An 11,124-nucleotide genomic window follows, 5' to 3' on the forward strand; every position below is an offset into this window, starting at 1 on the left:
ACCCTCTAAGCATCCTAGAATTCTTTGACAAAACTAAGCACCCTGAAATTCTTTGACAGCTAAACTGCTGGCTATATGATGTTGGCCATATATATTGTACATATATAATGTGAAGAAATGAGTGGTAGTACTATACCAACTAAAAGATGAAATGTAAGAAATACTAGTATGTATGTACTGAAGAGTTAAAGTAACGAGAAGAAACATAACATAGTTCTGCTGGGGGCTCAACACAACACACCCCTCAAATTAAATTAAGCACACCTGAAATTAAACTTTGCAACTATTCCGGTAGACACTGCATTAGAACCACCATGAGCAACGACACTGCCACCTTACGCGGAGTCCTCATCCACGTCCTCGACTTCGTCCTTGTCCCTCTTCCTCTTGGCCGATACTTTTTGCTTGAACCGCACACTTGGCTGTTGCTCTTCATCCAACCCTTGTAGATATTGAAGCAAAGGTAGCCATCCATTGCAGCATAGTGGATGCGGTCTATATCTAGTACATTTCGTTGCCATGCATGACGATGAAACATGTATGGAGGTTTCTTCATTTTACCGTACGAAGGATGAACCATGGCTCCTGCCAGGGTCAGCATTGAAGGCTGCCGAGCGGACACCAGCCGATTCTTCTGGAGATCGAAGGTGTTGCCTACAACAAGGTCTATCCGATGTAGGACGTCGTTGTCGTTACCAAAGTCTACAGTAACGAATTTGACTAGGTTGCTCTCGAGGAAGTCCTTAAAATCCTGGCACTCAAAATCGGCATGGCATATGTGGTAGACTAAGCATAAGTGATGCACGCAAACCTGGATCACGGCGGGCTTCTTCCTCTCTTTGTCCTTTAGATCCTTCTCTCGTCCCAGGACTGTGGTGTACTCAACATCTAGCCCAGCGACCCACTCATCATCTGAGTCTTCGAACATGCGTCTGAAGAGAGAAATGCATCCTTTCACCGTCACGGAAGAACGGGTGTAGATGACGTCGAACTCATCGTCGATGATGGTTCTAACCTTGTACTCACCGTCGATCGTGGAGATTTGGGATGCCATGGATTTGGGAGGAGGGTTAGGATTAGTGGAACTGCCGTAATGTGAATGGACGGGACGACTAGGAGCGAACCGCTGTAGTATTGAAGGACGTGCGGGGACGAGTAGGAGCGAACTGCCAGCGTGCTAACGGCAGGGTAGTGGCTTTCCATTCTCCCATGATACGAGCTTCCGAGAGCCCTTGGATCTGAGATCGAACGGTTGCATGGCGTGATTCTAGACCTATGGGTGAATATCCTATCCTGGAGGGTTATTCTGCAAATTTTCAGCAACTTAGCATGCGATCGTTTGATCTCAGATCCAAGGGCTGCCAGCAGCCCATATTATGGTCGCACCTACCACAACCGTCGCGTCGCTCGCGCGGTCGCATCCTTGGAGATTTAACACGGTGCATTAGGCTATCTGATGTTGGCATGTCATACATAGTCATCACTTAGTCACTCATACTACAACAAGGTTGGCTATAAGTGTATTTTTTTACTCCTCTCTATCTCTTTCTTCGTACTCAAGGAAGAAACGGTGCTAAGCGCGTGTATTTATTGCATTTGCCAAGGAGTGACCTCTTCCAATGAAATGGTGTTGCTAAGTTTGCTTCATTTAATTAGCTATAGACTCAAAATTGTCTTTTCACCTAGGTACACGCGCTTAGCACTGTTTCTTCCTTGGGTCACCAAACTAGTCTCTCTCTTCTTGATTAACTTGCCACATCAGCCTTTATGCTTATGTGGCAAGCTTAAGCACCTATAGGAGCAAGTAAAAGTAAGTACAATAGTGCGCTTTACATGGAATTTTTGCATATGTGGAGGAAAGAGAGGCAAGGAAAAAGTGGAGAAGTGGGCTCTCATGCAAGAGCCAGCCTCTACTACATGGTGGAGCATTGGGAGAGGCACCTGTATGGAGGTGGTCAGGAATCTGGGAGACTCACGCCGGTCATAGTGCCGCAGTTAAAATGATAATGGCAAGTCAAATCACGGGCCCCTACCTGTCCAGCAGTAACTCGCTGTCAAATCACACAACCCTATGTTTGCAGCAGCCTACTCCCTCGTCTTCTCGCGTCTCTGTCGAACCGACTAGGCGGAACTGCCCCGCCGCCTACCGCACAGGAAAAGCCCCGCCCTCGACTTTTAAATAGTATACAGTATACTAATTTTGTATCCATGGATTGCGCCCGCGCCATGGAGCAAAGCGTCTAGAAAATGTAGGAGAGACGGTGGTCTTGCAATAGAGAAGAGGGAGAGGCGAGACGGTGGTTTTGGAATGTAGATGATGGAGAGGAGAGGAGGTGGTTTTGCAATGGAGAAGAGGGAGAGGAGCGTGCGACAGCGATTTAGGATTGGACGAGAGGGCCGACGCGCTCTGACTGGATCAAAATCAAAATCAATTTGGTGACATGCATTCACATTTTGCTTGTCAAATACAGTACGTGGTCAAACTTTGACCCAAAATACGCGAAACAACAAAAAAATACTTCCAAGACCAGCGCCGCTCTTTCGCTCTTCTCCTCTTAAACCACCGCCGCTCCTCTCCTGTTCTAATCTAAATGCAGCGCCGCTCCTCTCCTCTTCCATTTCAAAACCACCGCCCCTCCTCTCCTGTTCCAGTCCAAAACCCGCGTCGGTCCTCTCCCGTTCTAATCCAAAACCAGCGCTGCTCCTCTCCTCTTCCATTCAAAAACCACCGCCGGTGAGTGAAGGTGCTGTGGAGAAGTAGATCGATGGAGGAGTACAACCGATATGTGAGGATCGCAGATGGAGACCCTGTGAAGCTAGCTAGGATGTTGTAGATACAGTCTTAGTTTGACAATAAGGACCAACTAGCGGCGATGGTGACATCCATGGCAAAATATCTGCAACAGAGCGAAAAGGCGGCGATACTCCCGGAGGGAGTCGCGCCAGAGTACATAGAGCTGCTCCTCTGGGCCATGGAGCAAACAGATTCACCGAATCCGATCGTGAGGGAGTGGTGGTGGGAGTATCGATCCCAGATGGAGCATCCACCAGAGATTGAAGGATCGAGCATCTACAGGGTGCCGTTTGTGAGGGTGTCCTGCCAGAGCGAGCCGGTGGAGTCTTCGTCGACCGAACCCAACTGCAAGAGGAGAAAAGCAGTTGGCCCGATGACGCTTCCCCGCCATCGTCTCCCTCGCCGTTCACATCGTCTCACGGGGCGGCTGTCTACCGCCGAGGAATAGGAGGGGGCTGCCCCCCCAGTCCAATAGTCGGGCAGGTTGTGAATTGTCAGGAGGAGCTTAGGGTTGTCAGTACTTTCAGGTTGTGAATTGTGTTTTGTGTTGTGTATTTTGAGAGTTCTTTCAGATATGAATGTCTTTTGAATTTCAGATTTGCAGTATTGAGCATATGAAGTATTTTATGAATTCTAGATATCTATTTTTAGCACTTAAAAAATGTAGTTTCATAGGAGTATAAAAGTGCAGACAATGTGATTCTCAGAGAAGAAACTGCAAGTTTCAGTTTCAGATAAGAAACTGCAAGTTCAGTTTCAGATAAGAAACTGCAACTTTCAGAGGCAGAGCATTTATATTAACACAACCTTTTCAAACAGGGTTAACATCATGTCGGAAGTTTTATTCATAGTCGAAAATGGAACTACCAGCCAGTTAACATCATGCTGATCAACATTCATGCATAGCACATCTTCATATGATGCACAGTCAAAATGCCCACACAATGTCGAGTGTGCGAAACATAGGGAAAACGAGGGACAAATTTTTGGCAAGTGTTGGACGTGGTTTTGGGCTGCCCCATCTAGGCTTTCATTTTTAACATGTGCAGCCCACGTCCTCGGATGGGAGGTCCATAGGCCTGTTTGTATTTTCTTAGGGGTGTCATGTATCGACCGGCCTATGGACCTCCCATCCGAGGTTTTATTTTTGGCAGCCTAATTTATGTATTTTTTGAAGAAAACACAAAGGTCTGTTCTATTTTTATATAAGAATAGGAACGCCAGGTCCAACTTATGTTTCCCTTCTAACTATATTGTATATATTTAAATTATTATATATGTTGACTGTTTAGTTCACATAATTGGCAAATAGATGACCGCTCTCGCGATCCCCTTCGCCCCCGCTACCACCTCCACCCTCGCTGCCGCCCCCGCCACTACCTCCACCCTCGCCGCCGGAATAGATCTCGCCGCCACCCCCCGCCTCCTGACTCCGGGCGCGCCTGCCCCCCTTAGCAAGTCCGCTCGCGGGCCCCATGGAGTCGCCAGCCATATCCACAGGGGAATGGTTGGAAGATAGGCAGATGTACAAGATGCATCTCCCACATGTCTACAAAGCCTTCCAGCGGATGCTCCAGCCGCTCGACTCCGTTGCGCCGGCGGTGCTGCGGGAGACTCGAGGGAGGAGATGGAGGGAGCGGGCGATGCGGATCCGCGACGATGCTCTCTCCTGGACCCAGTGCACGCGCGAATGGAGGGAAGCAGAGGAGGAAGCTACGAGGGAGGAAGCCAAGGAGGGACCGAATCCGTTCTCTCACTCGCGCATGTATGCTCGGATGTGCAAGGATCATGTGGATTGGGAGCTGCTGAATCTAGCCCTGCGGATCTACTTCGAAGGAGATTTCTCGGAGAAGCACAGGATGCCCCACCCCAGTGAGCAGCCGATTGCGTTCGTTCAATGGGCGAAAGGATAAGTGAATTCAGGAGATCCACGTCGTGCTGCGAGATGAGAATGCTTGACTGGACTCCTGCCCACCAGCACGCCACCAGAGCCGGAGTAGGTGGATCCCCTACCTTACCTCTCCCCCAAACCTGTAGAAGATTGAAATTAGGCTTGCAATCTGCTTCAATTGAGCTGTCTGGTGGTTATTTCTACTTCTTGAGAGACAACATCTGGCTGGAGGATGAGAAGGAACCAGGAACTCTGATGAATTTCCCCTATCACAATGGGGGGGGGGAGCGCCGGTTGGGCGGTGGTACGGCCCACCTCTGCCTCAAATGGGGGCACAATCTGGGCAGGCTCCTGTAATTGCCCAAGATCAATCTGCTGGTGGTTCTGACTCTCAAATCAGTGGGAAATCTCAAGGCAAGAATCAGCAAAAGAAGAGACAGGACATCCAGAAAACTGTTCCCGCCCCTGCTTCGGGCCTTATGGCATACTCTGAGGTGATCTGCTACAACTGTGGGGAACCAGGACATCATTTGGATAAATGTGTCAAGCCCAAGAGTTGTTTTATCTACAAAATGGTTACCCATAAAGTTGAGAATTGCCCTATCAGAAGGAAAACCCACAGTTCTGCTAGATATGATGGAAGTGCTGCTCCAGGACTATGTCCACCATTGATAGAATTTTCTGTGACACAGAATTAGATAGTTTTTCCCCTTTCTAGTTGTAGAGCTCTGCCCAGATGTGGTAGTGACCACACTCCTTTGCTCTGGGACTCTGGTCTTAACCAAACTCCAAAGAGCAATAGTTTTAAATTTGAAAAGTGGTGGTTGCTTAGAGAAGATTTTACTGAGATAGTCAGGAAAATCTGGAATGAGCCTACTGGGAGCAGCTGCCCCCTAGAAAATTGGCAGATCAAAATCAGGAGATTTAGAAGAACTACCAAAGGGTGGAACTCCAATGAGGAAGCTAATCTTAGAAGATACAAAAGGCTTCTCCTCCTTGAGTTTGATTCTCTAGATATTAAGGCAGAAACCACTGACCTCTCTGAGGATGAGACTAATAGATTAAACTTTGTCCATGGAGAGCTCAAGAAAATTTGGCTTCAAGAAGAAATCAAAGACAAACAAAGGTCTAGAGATAGGAACATTAAGGAGGGTGATAGAAATACTGCTTACTTCCATGCAGTAGCTAACCAGAGGAGGAGGAAAACCCTCATTCACTCCCTTGATGGCCCTAATGGCCCTGTTACTGAGGTAGATGAGATGCTGAAAGTGGCTAGTGACTTCTACAAAGACCTGTTTAAGAAAGAAAACCCTTCTGGGTTCTCTCTACAAAACAATTTTTTCTTTGCTTATGAAAAAGTCTCTCCTGCTGAAAATGAGCTGCTAGAAGCCCCTTTTTCAGAGACAGAGGTGAAGGAAGCCATTTTTAGCTCTTATCCTGATGGGGCTCCTGGTCCTAATGGGATTCCCTTCTTGTTTTACCAGCAATTTTTGGGACTTGGTGAAAAATGATCTCTTAGATATTTTCCAAGCCTTTCATAGAGGAGAGTTGGATCCAGCAACTTACTCATGGGGGGTCTGTTGGGGTCAAGTTAAATAACTGTGAAAATGATTTTTTTTCCTTGCTGGTAAAGGCCTTAGGCAAGGTGACCCCATCTCCCCGCTTTTGTTTAATTTAGTAGTGGACGTTCTTACTAAAATGCTGGGCAAAGTTGCTGATCATAGTCTGATTGCAGGGCTCTGTCCTGAGGTCTGCCCTGGTGGCATCATCTGCCTTCAATATGCAAATGATACCATCCTTTTCTTAGAGAATGACTCCACACATGCTAGCAATCTGAAAACTATTCTAACCCGGTTTGAACAAGTCTGAGGCATGAGAATCAACTACTCTAAAAGTGAACTCATCCCTATCAACATGGATGATCGGGAGTTAGCTGACTTCCTCTCTATTCTAGTCTGTAATAAAGGTAAATTCCCCATTAAGTACCTAGGTATCCCTCTCCACTATGATAAACTGAGGAGAGAGGATATCCAACCCCTTCTGGATAAAATTATTAAAAGGTTTGCTGGGTGGAGGGGCAAACTTCTCTCTTACACAGGTAGATTGATCCTCATACAAGCTTGTTTGGCTAGCATTCCAGTGTATCTCCTCTCCTTCTTCAAGTTCCCTAAATGGGCAGTGAACCTCATCAATTCTCAGATGTCTCATTACTTGTGGAATGATTTTGAGGGAAATAGGAAGCTACACCTTGCTAATTGGGCCCGAGTCTCTATGAAAAAAGATTTTGGAGGCCTAGGCATACCTAACCTCCAAGAAATTAACATCTGTCTTCTAGGGTCTTGGATTAAAAGATTCTATGAGGAAGACCTGAAACCCTGGAAGCTTCTTATTGCCCATAAATACCTAGGAAATAAACCTAATATTTTTGTCCCTTCTCCAACCCTAAGACCTCTAGATTCTGGAAAGGATTAAAATCTATTATCTATGCTGTGAAATTTGGCTACAGATGGAACATAGGGGATGGGAGCAGAACTAGGTTCTGGGAAGATACTTGGTTTGGCACATCCCCCCTAGCAGTCCAATTTTGGCCTATTTACTCTGTCCGCAATGAGCTTAACAAAAGTGTCAATGAAGTTTGGGACGGTTAATGCCTAAAACTCTCTTTTAGAAGGAACTTTAGTGATAGTCTCATGGAACAATGGTTCCAGTTGGAGGAAATTGCCAACAGCATTACCTTTACTACCGAGCTGAATGCCCTGATTTGGCAGCTGGACAATAAGGGGAAGTATTCCTCCAGCTCCCTCTATCATGTTATCAACTTTAGAGGGGTTCAACCCGTGTTTATCCCTGCTGTCTGGAAATTGAGAGTTCCCCCTATACCGGCTTCTCTCCAAAAACAAACTGATGAGTAGGGATAACCTTAGGAAGAGACACATCATCAAACCCCTTGATTGTTTTTACTGTTTGGAACAAGAGTCTTGTTCTCACCTATTTTTTGAATGTATAGTTGCTAAACATCACTGGGCCCACATTGAGGAATATTTCTCTAGTCAGATTGGCTCATCCTTCGAATCTATCACCAGATTCTGGATTGCTACCAAAAAGTGCTCAGTTTTAAACACTGTTAGCTCGACTGTCCTTTGGTGCCTCTGAAAATATAGAAATGCTATGATTTTCAGTAACACCTCCTGGATTTCCATTCCGCAGGTCTTGAGGTTGATCAGGAACATGGTGAGGAACTAGGCGATTCTCTCATCCGGATCGAACAAGGACAAGTTGATGAGCTTCGTGGAAACCCTAACAAGATCCCTCCAGAAATCGTTGGCGATCACTTGCGGCTGAACAAGGCTCGACCTGCTCTGGGGCTGGACCTGTGGGCTCGTCTCAAGATCTCTGATGAAGATGATGGGCACCTGGCGCCGAAAAAGAGGGACATCCACCATGCTACGCCTTCCAGCCTGGTGTCTCCGCTTGCTTACTGGTCGCCGCAGGTTGACACGGCCCCTCGGCTGAAGACCATGTAGGCTTTGCTGGACCCTCGTTGTGTCATTTGAGTGCTCTATCCGCTCTGCCTTTGGCACCGCTCGGGTGATTTGTGTTATTCAGAGAACTTGTTCATCCACCCCCCTAGTTTGTAGCTTTTCTACCTTTGCTTTCGAACTGCTCTTTGAGCTGCTGTATCAGAATATGTTGTGGTTTCTTCTCAGCAATGGAACCGGGGAGATGCTCCCTGTTTTTCTAAAAAAATTTATTTTATATGTTATTATATAAAGCTTGGTAAGACTGTAAATTTAAGAACGAATGTAATAATATCACTTATTATTTAAATATATTTATAACAAAATGCTCATCCCCTTTTTATTTTTTTGATAACATTGCTGGCTCAACCCAACATTATAATTAGAATCAGCCCAGCAAAATCGTGTATTTCGAGAAAGTGCAAATGGGCTATAATTTTTTAGGAAATAAAATAAACGGGCCGCATGGACGCTACATTATTTGTTCACCCAGCCCGGCTAATGGCTATAATTAAAAAAAGAGATCAAATTGACTATAAATTCTACCGCGCAAAAAAAGACTGTAAATTCTGAAAAAATGGGTTGAATACGTGCCACATTTTTGGAGGCTGAAATATGGGCCAATAGGTCGAAGCCAATGCAAGTCGTTGTCAATTTAGTCAACGAATGATTCTGACATGTTAGCCGTTGGATTTACATCCAACGACCAGCATCCATCTTCAATCTCTCGTCTTCTTCCTCCAGCGCCGCCGGGACCACCTCCCGCCTCCTGCTGCTAGCAGCTCTGCTTAGCACGCTTCGCTATGAAGCACTACTCCACCGTTGGCCAGGCCATCCCTCCACCCCTCCACACCTCCTGTTCTTCTCCACCGACTACCGAACCAAACCGCACTAGAACCAGTTAACCCTCGTACACCTCTCTGTCTACGACTCTACTCCCGCATCTTCCCATCTCCGGCTCGTTGCTATCCGAGGCCTCGCCGTCATCCACCACCTTGGATGCGCTCGGCGCGGCGTGGTCAACGTGGTCAACGAACGACACCATCGGAAGTAGACTGTGCGTGGAGAGGCTGACAGCTGGGTCCATGGCCGCACACAAGGAAATGCCTCCTTATTACGCGCAAAATAATGATTCCTCCATATGACATCTGGGACCCACCGGAAGGGCCTCTGTATTTCGCGAAATAAAGTGCCCCCCGCTGACATGTCGGACCCACCAACTATCTTCACACGCAAGGAAGTGCCTCCTTATTACGCACAAAATAAAATGAATATCCCCCTGCCAGCTGGAACCCAACATAGTGGGAGGCTGACTTGTGGGCCTACCAAGTTGACGGGGACGGAGGACTTTGTCAACTTAGTCAATATGAACGATTCTAGCTCCTGTTACCGTACGATATTCATCCAACAGCCGTAGTGCTTCTTCAACCTCTGGTCTTCTTGCTCCAGCCGCCCAAACCAGCGTCGGTCGTGCCGCATGCTCCTGCCTCCCGTGGCCGGTTGTGATGCCGCGGAGGCCTCACCGCCCCCTACTACTCCCACCGCTGGCCAGGCCATCCCTCTACTCACCCACACCCCATGTTATTCTGTGGCGACAACAGCCTCACACCGCAGCCGAACTAGTGAACCCTCGTACTCCTCTTCGCGTGGGCATCCACTGCTGCGTCTTCCCCGGCTCCAAGTCGTCCCCTTCCTAGTTCTCGCCATCGTCCACCACCCTGGTGCTCTCGGTGCGGCGTGGTCAACGTGGTCAACGACCGACTTCCATCGAAAGAGTACTGTACGTGGAGAGGCTGACAGTTGGGTCCACGACAGCCGCAAGGAAGTGCCTCCTTATTATGCGGAAAATAATTATTCCTCCACCTGACAGCGGGGACCCACAGGACAGGCCACCAGTATTTTGCGAAAAAAATCATTTCCCCCTAACTGCTGGGACCCACCGGACGGGCCACCGTATTTCGCGAAAAAAACGTTCCCCCCGCTGTCAGCTCGGACCCACCGGAAGTGCCTCCTTATTACGCACAAAAAAATGAATACTCCCCCTGCTAGCTGGAACCCACCTTGCTGGGAGACTGACTTGTGGGCCTACTAAGTTGACGGGGACGAAGGGCTTTGTCAACTTAGTCAATATGAATGATTCTAGCTCCAGTGACCGTACGATGTCCATCCAACGGCCGCAGTGCTTCTTCAACCTCTGGTCTTCTTGCTCCAGCCGCCCAAAGCAGCGCCAGTCGTGCCGCATGGTCCTGCCTCCCGTGGCCAGCTGTGCTGCCGCAGAGGCCTCACCGCCCCTACTATTCCCATCGCTGGCCAGGCCCTGCGGCGACGGCAGCCTCACACCGCAGCCGAACTAGTGAGCCCTCGTAGTCCTCTCCATGCGGGCTTCCACTGCCGCATCATCCCCTTCCTAGGCCTCGCCATCGTCCACTGCCGTGGTGCTCTCCGCGCGGTGTGGTCAACGTGGTCAAGGAACGACTTCCATTGGAAGAGTACTGTACGTGGAGAGGCTGACAGCTGGGTCCACGGCCACATCCCAGTTTTTTTTGTGATTTGCCAAGTAAGTCACTTTGTTAGGCCTGTTGGGCTGCAAATCTTTCAAGACGAGGAGAGCTTTCATTTGGCTGGCCGAGAAAATGGCCCATCAGTAATGAGCAATGGGTTGTACATTTTTAAAAACACATCAAACCGGCAATTAGTTTCAAATATCTTTTTTTTTTCATTTCAAGATTTTAAATTACATTAATTTTTATGCATGGAGAATTTGTTGGATTTTATATTGATATACATTTATTTTTAAAATCAGTTTGAATGTGAGTCGAAATTTCGGGATTAAAAACAGTTCGGACCCCACCGAAATATGCAAAATTTCGTATAATTTTTCAACCGTTGCCACAATATGGGCTGTAATGCTAACAAAAAGA

The sequence above is a fragment of the Triticum urartu genome, chromosome 7A (assembly GCF_056163025.1).
Source record: "Triticum urartu cultivar PI428250 chromosome 7A, HENAU_Tu73, whole genome shotgun sequence".
NCBI lineage: Eukaryota > Viridiplantae > Streptophyta > Magnoliopsida > Poales > Poaceae > Triticum > Triticum urartu.